Source organism: Arachis hypogaea, chromosome 4 (assembly GCF_003086295.3).
Source record: "Arachis hypogaea cultivar Tifrunner chromosome 4, arahy.Tifrunner.gnm2.J5K5, whole genome shotgun sequence".
NCBI lineage: Eukaryota > Viridiplantae > Streptophyta > Magnoliopsida > Fabales > Fabaceae > Arachis > Arachis hypogaea.
The window spans coordinates 112,756,198-112,766,271 of record NC_092039.1 but is presented as its reverse complement, the minus strand read 5'-3'; the positions used below and the strand labels follow the sequence as shown (position 1 = coordinate 112,766,271).

Below are 10,074 nucleotides of genomic sequence, written 5' to 3'. Positions count from 1 at the left end.
TCTTAACCTCCCTAAGATAAAGGGACGGTTATCACCCTAAAAGGGTGGCACTACTTCAGCGGTGGTTATTGGCTCACCACTATAAATACACTGACACTCTTCAGGTATCTCTAAGCCCAATACATTCTAGACCTGCTCGCACCCTTGCTAACTTAGGCATCGGAGTGTCTTTGCAGGTACCACCCCCCATTCACTCACGTACACAAGTCGGAAGGAGGCTCCGGCACACAAACCTGCTCGGAGGCTACCATCCGCTGACGATCGGGCTGGCCAATACCGTCCAGTCCATTAATCTCCGGTTACCCACCGTAACAAAAATGATCCTAGAAAAATTTTAACAAAGACAAATCTCTATAAGTACCTCTCAACAAAAAATTTGTTCTACTTTAAAAATATTTTTTAATTGGGCAGGTCAAAAACTAATTACTACGTATTGATATTCTATTTATTAAAAATTTATCGCTAACCAATAAATTATTACGTACACAAAGCGGGATTTAAATTTCTAATATTTATTTAAGGGTACGGGTGAGATAACTGTTCATCTAATTTAAATTAGTTAAGATAAATATTAATTATTTTTAATATTAAAAATTTTTTAAATTTAATTTTAATTATAACTTTATAAAATATTATAATAATAATTATTATATATTTTTTGTTTAATTTTTTTTGTTAGTAAAAATTTTGTAGTTTTCTTATAATTTTAAGTTGATGTGATGCTATATACCATATTTTTGCTGGATATATGCCGTGTCAATTCACAGTTTCACACTCTTACCATTATTAAATAGCATGGCTGAATAGCAATTAACCATGCTTCATCAGTGTATTATCCTACAATAAATGTTGTAGTCAATCTGTGTTCATATTATCTCTCATCAATAATGTTTGAGGAAAAAATAATTTAAATGTAATAAATATATAATTATAAATGTTAGTATATAAAATTATGAGTAATTATTTAAATTAATTTTTATGAATTTTAAAAATAGATATTTTAGTCTTTAAAAAAAAATTAATATACAGATTAATTTTTAAGGTTTTCTTCCGGCAGAAAATCAGTTTTCAGTTCATTTTTCGGCAGAATAATTATCTAGATCAATCCTTAAAGATTTAAAAACAGATATTTTAGTCCCAAAAAAATTAATATACAGATTAATTTTTAACATTTTTCTTCGTCATACATATATAACAGTCCTCCATCCAAAAAAATAAAATAAAATTTTTATTATTATTATTATTATTATTATTATTATTATTATTATTATTATTATTATTATTATTATTATTTGCACAATAATATTGTACCATAATTTTTTTGTATTTTTTGAACAAAAATAATGATAAATTTATTTATTAAATTTTTATGTATGTATTTTAAATATAAAAAGTATATATATACACACATACATAGTCACTCAATAATAATAATAATAATAATAATAATAATAATAATAATAATAATAATAATAATAATCAATAAAATTATTAGAGATTATTCTAAAAAAATTTAAAGTTAAAACTATTTAATATTTTTGTATTTAGTATAATCAAAAGATGTCCTACTTTAAAAAATATGTTTGTATTAAAAAAATATTTTAATTTGGATTACAAAGCATCATTATTAACTTAGCTCTGTACATGTAAACGACGATATTAGCATATTAATACACTCTTTTTGTTAGAAACAAGTAAGATGAATAATGATGCTTTGAAATCTAAACTAAAATGTTTCTTTAATACAAACATATTTTTTAAAGTAGGACATCTTTTGATTATATTAAATACTAAAATATTAAATAATTTCAACTTTAAATTTTTTTTGTAGAATAATCTCTAATAATTTTATTTAATATTATTATTATTATTATTATTATTATTATTATTATTATTATTATTATTATTATTATTATTGAATGACTATATATATATATATATACTTTTTATATTAGAAATACATATAAGAATCTAATGAATAAATTTATTATTACTTTTGTCAAAAAAATACAAAAAAATTATGTTACAATATTATTGTGCAATTAATAATAATAATAATAATAATAATAATAATAATAATAATAATAAATTATTATATTATTATAATTATTATTATTATTATTATTTTATTTTTTTGGGATGGAGGACTGTTATGTCTGACGGAAAAAATGTTAGAGATTGATCTGTATATTAATTTTTTTTTAGAACTAAAATGTCCATTTTTTAATTCTTTAGAAACCGATTTGCGTAATTATTCTGTTAGAAAATGCACTGGAGATTGATTTTTGTTTACCGGAATAAAATTTTAGGAATTAATCTGTGTATTAATTTTTTTTATAACTAAAATGTCCACTTTTAAAATTCTTAAAGACTGATTTAGATAATTATTCTATAATTATAGATGTTATATTATATACAATAAATTTAGATATTATCACTTTAATATTATCGATCTCTCAATGTGTATATATGGTACGTGTATTTTCTTTCTCTGTCTCTCTTTATATATGTACAAAATATATATCAAATTCAATTCACTTGATAACTTTTGAATCTGATCTTAGTTCCTTACTCAAGAAAAATGGCCAAAAATACAATACACATTTTAGGACTCTTATTATTAGCTATGGTTGTTCTCAATCCTTCAAAAGTTGCTGCTACTAGAAATTATCCTGAAATTTCTTCTAACTCTAAAGCAGGTGATTAGTGTGACCTTTGCTTTCAATATTATTAGTATATATGCTTACAAACTTTGAATTATTATATTAAATTAATGGTTGTTCTAATCATAAAAATCACATTCATTCACTATTGGTTATGATATAATATAAATATTGAAGAATTATCATTTATGAAGAATTAATTAAAATTGTATATATAAGTTCAGTCTAAAGTCATGCACTGATGTCATGTCCTCCTCCCTCTTTATTTCTAATATATATGGTTATTTTTTCACAAAGTTTCATGCAATATTCACTAAAAATAATTTTAGTGACAGACTTTTAGTCCTTTATTAAGCAATAGCATTATGGTTTATAGAAAATGAATTCTTTCCACTGTTAAAAAAAATTGAGAAGGTAAAATATGATCTAAAAAATAGATCTTTTCAATTTTTTTTAATAATTGAGAGAATAAAGTATGATCTTTTATCATTCGTTTTTATAAGTGGAATTAAAAAAAAATATGAGAAAGAGCATTAAAAGGTTATAGATCACATTTTATTCCCTCAATTTTTTTAAACAATTGAGAAGATCCATTCTCCTTAATTATTAAAAAAAATTAAAAGAGTAAAGTGTGATATATTTATTTTAGTTTATTTACTTTTTGTGAGTTGTGACCATTATATATATTTTTTCCGAATAAATTAAAGGAAAGCCAAACCACCAATACCCTTGCTGCTAATAAATTATTCAGCTAAATTAAATTTTCTTTTGTCCCTCAACTCCTCTTAAAAAATGTACGCTAGTTAAAAATGTTTATTAATTGTGTATAATATATATGTAGAAAAATGGGAAAGAAATGATGGATCGTTATATAAGATTGAAAAGGAAGCGTGCGTCAAACTGTGCTGTTCGGCCTGGGGGTGGGCCTGTATATGTTGCCAGAAACTATCATCTACAGGTACTGTTAAACTTCTAAGATTTTAATCAAGATTTTAATTATTTACCAATTTAAATAAGATACAAAAAAAAGACCATTTTATGTAATTAGTTGTATTTTAATTTTATAGTTAAATTAAAAAAAAACAAAATGAAAGACTATATTTTTGCACACCTAAACTACAGAAACGAGATAATATTATTAATTATTTTTATAATACCTATCTGTTGAACTAATAATTTAATGAATAAAATTAAAAAAAAAAGCAAAAACTTTTTCTATATGCAATGTCCTATCAATCTGATATTCCAATAATCCTGTAAAAAGAAAAAGTAATTTTTAACAATCAAAATTATTCTTTCCATTCGGGTTTAGCTCAAATCAATTGAAAACTTTTATATTTAACTTATGATATAAACAAACAAATTACCAAAAAAAAAAAATTGGGACAGTCACCTTGAGATGCTTTGAGTGAAAAAGATGTTATTATTCTATAGTTTATACATATTAATGATGAGAAGACGTAATGAAATGCCAAAATCTAAAAGCAACTTGTTTTTCGCAGGCATAGAGTCCTAAAATACATAAAAAAAATCTTTTTTATTTTTGCAGCTTAGGTAAACAAAAATAATTGATAAGTTTATCTCGTTTTTGTAATTTGGGTACAAAAATACAGTCTTCTATATATTTTCGTTTTTCTTGACTGCAAAATATAACTAAATATACAAAATGGTATATTTTTGTATCTATATTTAAATTGGTAAATAATTATTTTTTATTTAAATAAAAAACCGCAATTATTATTATTATTGCTAAAAATAAAATAAATTGTCACTAAAAATATTTTCTTTTAGGGGTGGTTATTATGTATATTGTTTACTTGCTAAATATTAGTACCTTAATAATTTTTAAGAACTAAAAAGTTCATTTCGTATTTAATTAATTTGCAGAAAAAATATCCAAATCAAATGGTAATGAAGTAGAAGGTTCTGGTGGAATAGGACGAGTTAAGCTGCTGGGGGCTCCAGGCCAATAGATTGCAAAATATGTTGCGACAGGAAATTCTGCTATGCTTCTTATTGCAATTTGCAAGGGACCTCCTCCTAGCATAGTTACTATTACCAGAATAATAATTTATGAACATTTTATATATATGGTTTTGTGTGTTGCTTTTTTAAATAAAATATTGAAAGAGGAGGAATAGAATAAAAATTGTATTGATGGAAAATAAAAGAAAATGAAGTCAGTCTTTAATGATATATATGATTTAATTTTTTAATTTATTCTTTCGCTTATCCAGGATAAACTACTAAAATCGTCTCTAATTTTAAATATAATAACAAAAATCATTTTTATTTTTAATAACAATAAAAATATTCCCAAAAAATATTTAATATTAAACATATATTTTTCAAAAATTTTAGATATTAAATTTTTATGTGATTTTTTACTAACATACTTAGAAAAAAAGATATTTTCATCTGTAAACTTTAGTGATTTTATGTTTTTTTTTTCATTTTTTGTTAATGGCCAAAAAAATAAAGAAAAAAGTTTAATTTTTTTATATTATTTTATGTATTTTTAATTAATTATTTAAATATTTTTACAAATTTTTGGATAAAGTACATAAGTAGTTTATCAGATATAAAGTCATTGTCACTCAAAAAAATTACAATAATACTCCACGTCTATATAAAAAATTTAACTAAGTTATCCAAACACTTTTTTGTTAACGTGCCTCCCCCCTCCTCTAAGTTACGTAAAATACACACGTGCTCCCCTCTCCTTCCTATTAACGTAAACTTCTTCTTCAACGTTAACGATTTGTATTGTAATTTTCGGATCTGCAATTTCTGCTGCTCGTCCTTCTTCTTCTTCTTCTCTTCTGTTTGTTGTTCTTCTTTGCTGCTCGTGCTTCTTTTTTCTATTCTTCTTCGTTTTCTTCTTCGATTTGTAGATTTATCTTCTTCATTTTCAGATTTCAATATTTTATCAAAATAATGAACGATTCAACTTCAAATCAGTTGAACGAGAGCGATTAGGATTATTCTTCTGAAACGAATCAAGCAGAAGAGGTTTGGATTATTTTTTCAATCAAATTGAATGGAATGCAATTGCTAAATTGAATTGAATTGAATGTACGTAGGTGTTCTGAATTGAATTAAATTGATAATCTCTAAATTGTAGACACAAGTGTTTTGAATTTGATTTTATATAATGGATAATGTTCTGTTTATTTAGTACTATACTGTTGATTCAACTTAATAATGTCTTCGGTTCATTATGTAGAAAGCTGTGTTGAATTTGATTTTATATAATGGATAATGTTCTGTTCATTTACTACTATACAGTTGATTCACCTTAATAACGTGTTCGGTTCATTATGCATAGTGCAACACCCTAACTTTTAGCACCTCATGATCGTACTAAAATCCCAGGCGTCACTTAACTCTAAACCTTCAATTTCATATTATAGTTATTTAATATTGAGCTTTCGTGAATACAAACAGAAACTCTTATTAGGAAAACGAAAGGAGACTTTATTTTAAACCACTTAATCACAAAAGTATATATATCCACATAACTTTAATACATAGACTTATTTCAAAGAGCCTCAATTACAAGTTTTAACCCTCTAAAAATCAAAATAATAAACGACAAAGGGAAAATAAATTCTAACAACTCAACTTGTGAAAATAATCTTCTATGCTCCTGTAACTTCGCACTAAACCTTCGCACCTGTAGTTGAAATGGGGTGGAGATGATAGGGGGTAAGAACTGGGGAGTTCTTAGTAAGGTCGGGGTAGTTAGTTAAGTTTGTTTTATTATGTTCTTAGTAAATAACAACAGTAAACAAAGCACAATCTAACTCAACAATTACAGAACATAGAATTCAATCACAAGCACACATAATCATAAAAAACACAATCACAAACAAATATGCGCAAACAAGGATGATGCATGTCTAGTCCTATCGCAGGCCATGAGCTGATGTGTCGGTTGCCTACCCGCTCCTGACATTACTCAGGCACCAGTTTCAGATATGACTTTCCAGATGCATATTGTGTGCTTATAAGTCTTACAGCTAGGTCGCATACAGTGTGACTTTCAATGTGTTTACATCTGAAAAACAGTTTTCAGTGTGTGGGTGTCCCCACTATACATTTGGTGCTAGAGTCCAAACAAGGTTGACTCTACTCTCTTGTGCCAGACAGTCTTTTAAAGTTTTATCTTTGCCCTATGCTCTCCTGTGGCAGATACCCCTTTAGTTAATACATTCTTTTTTTTCTATGTTCTGCTCTCCTGTGGTAGAGATTCCTTTAATTAATACATTCATTTCTCTTATGTTCTCTGCTCTCCTGTGGCAGAGATTTGTTAGATTCTTTTAATAGAGGTAATGACCAAATCAGTACCCGAAAGATTCAAACGCTGACATTTTGGTACCTCACTATTGTTATTGACAAAATGATCCTTAAAAGATTTTAAAATTTGACAAGCGTACCCACGAGTTCACCGGAGCACATTTCCGGCAAGCACAGTGCTGACATGGCCACTGCGTTTTGATGACATGGCAAATACCCTTTCCCACCCTAATTCTTCTCCTTCTCCTTTCCCCTCCCCAACGCACTCCCCCTTCCCCTTCCTGAATGCATTCTCCCCCCTCCCCAACCCTAATCCTTCCCTCCCCCTCCCTAATCTTAATCCCCCATCTCCAACGCACTTCCCCCCTCCTCAGTCCGAAATTCCCCTTTCTGAACCCTAATCCCCTTCCCTTACCCCTTTGAATTCTAATCTCCTTCCCAACACAGTGTCTCACACTCTCAACTCTCTCTCTCTCCTTCGCCTTCACTGCTGTCGCCTTCACTATTTGTATGTGCTTGCTGCTAGCCCCCAGCCATTGCCATGCCACCTCTGTCAGGGTTCCGTTTTGGAACCATCGTGTCGTGTCCCCTCTGTGTGTGGTGTTCTTCTATTTTTTCTTTGGTGGTGTCTGTATTAAATTTTATTTTATTTTGATTATTGTATATGAATTTGTTTGTTTTCTCTGAGTTTTATTGTGATTAACCTTTTTGAATGATAATTTAACCTAAAAATTTGGGACAATTCATGATTTGGGGCAACTCTGTTGATGTTGAGGTTGTTGTTGCTGTGAATGGTGGTGTTGAGGGAGGGAGAGGGAAGTGTGCGTGGGAAAGGGAAAGTAGTGGAGATTATTGTTGCTGTTGATATTAAGGCTATTGTTATTGCGAGTGGTGGGGTTGAAGGAGGGAGGGGTAGTGTGCATTGGGGAGAGAGAGAGTGGTGGAGGTTGTTGTTGCTGTTGATGTTAAAGTTGTTGTTGCTGTGAATGGTGGTGTTGAGAGAGGAAGGAAAAGTGTACGTTGGGGAGGGGCTTGTGATGCGGCAGGGACTGCGATGGGGGAGAAGTGTGCGTTGGGGATGGGGGCTGCGACAGGGAGGGAGAGGGAACGGGAGGAAGTGTGCGTTGGGGAGGGAACTTTGGGGGTGATTTGACAAGTCATCAAAATGCAGTGGCCATGTCAGCACTGTGCTTGCCGAAAATGTGCTCCGATGAACTCGTGAGTACGCTTATCAAATTTTAAAATCTTTTACGGGCCATTTTGTCAAATAACAATAGTGAGGTACCAAAATGTCAGCGTTTGAATCTTTCGAGTACTGATTTGGTCATTACCTCCTTTTAATATTTGCTCTCTGCTCTTCTGTGGCAGAGGTTCTTTAGATTCTTTTAATATTTGCTCTCTGCTCTTTTGTGGCAGAGGTTCTTTAATATTTTTCTTTCCTTTCCTTTTCTTTCTTCTTCTTTTCTTTCCTATCATTTCATAATAAAATTTATCTTCGCATTATTCTCTCGTCTCTCCGTAAATGTCTTATGAAAAAGAATTATAAAGTACTTTAAATAAGTCTGCATTCTCTAAAACTTTTAAAATTATTCTGTTTGCTCTTCTCTAACTTATAATAATATTAATAATAGTTTTACTAGATAATATTCTTAATAAAAAGATAATAACAATAATTTAAATAAGATATTTTAAATAATAAATAAATAATATATATATCTTTTTTTAAAACTCTGTTTATAAAATCTTATTTTTAAATTTTTATTAATTACTTTTTAAATTACGAACTTTTTAATATTCTATTTTTAATCTTAATATTTTATAAAATTATATTTGAACCATCACTTATTTTCATACTTTTAAAAATAACCCTGCATTTTTATAAAATATCCAAAATACCCAAAAATTTATATAATTACAAATTGTACCTCGATTTTTATATATAAATACAATGTTACTCTTTAAAAATAAAGTTTTAATATTAATCTTCCTCTTATACCCAAAGCCGAAATCCTTAGCCCTTCCCTTTTAAAATATTACTTGTATTTTAATTCGTTTTTGAGTCTTTCAGTTACCGATTTTTTTCAACTCTTAATTTAATCTTTCAACTGCTAAATCTAATCAATTTCCTCAAAATACCACATCAAACAGTCGCAAAACCATTAAAACAATCACAGCTGAGCTGTTCCTCATAGCCAAACCAACAAATCACAAGCAATAACAATAATTCAACATAAACTCATTCAAACTCAAACAATAATCAACCAAATCAACATTTTCAGTGATGATTTCGAGATTGAAAAAGGAATGTTGTTTCATAATGAAAGCATGAATGAATGTTAAATGTTTCCAGGATTTGAGCGCGTGAATATACGCTCATTTAATAGGATTGAATTTTTTTGGTGTTGGGCCAGCTTGGATAAATTTAAATAAAAAATTATATGAATGTGTAACCCAATTGAAAAAATTAATATTTTTTCTTATTTTTATCATATTTTTTAATATTTTAAAAAGATTTTTATCATTATCAAAGTGTGAAAGATACTTTTATATCATCTTCAAAAATCGTCCGTGGTTTACCATCACTTATATTTATTTTCCTTTTTCCAACCACAAGCATACGTTAAAGATATTAATTAAGAAATATAAAAATACTGGATAAACAAATTATTTTTTAACTAAATTTAACTTAGTCTTCTTTTTTTTTTTTTATGTATCTCCTCCTTCTTCATCTTAGTTTTATTATCCTAATAAATTATTAAACTAATTTAATTAAATTTTGTTACTAAAATTAGCTTAGTCATATAGTATATTGTAAAAAAAAAATTTTCAATATATTATCATCGTATTTAAAACTTAAAAATCTTATTATCTTTATTATTTATTCTAATAATGTATTTTTTTAGATATTGTATGGAGGATGATTATATAAATATATATAATTTATAATAATTTTTTTTATGGTATCTCTCAACTCGATAGGTCAATGATTAATTTATCGCAGATCGAAGTTCTATTTAAAGATTTGTCATTGGCGGATAAATTGTTGTATACATAAGACAAAATTTAAATTCATAACATTTTTTAATTGGATTAGTGAGCTAACTATTAAATT

General features: G+C 27.7%; 1 long non-coding RNA gene across 1 annotated transcript; it reads left to right on the top strand.

Moving 5' to 3' along the window:
* Positions 1–2,531: 2,531 nt before the first annotated feature.
* LOC112794402 (uncharacterized) lies at positions 2,532–4,859 on the top strand. The gene is made up of 3 exons (XR_011880805.1): positions 2,532–2,699; positions 3,505–3,621; positions 4,551–4,859. It is a non-coding gene; the product is annotated as an uncharacterized lncRNA (long non-coding RNA).
* The last annotated feature ends 5,215 nt before the right edge of the window (positions 4,860–10,074 follow it).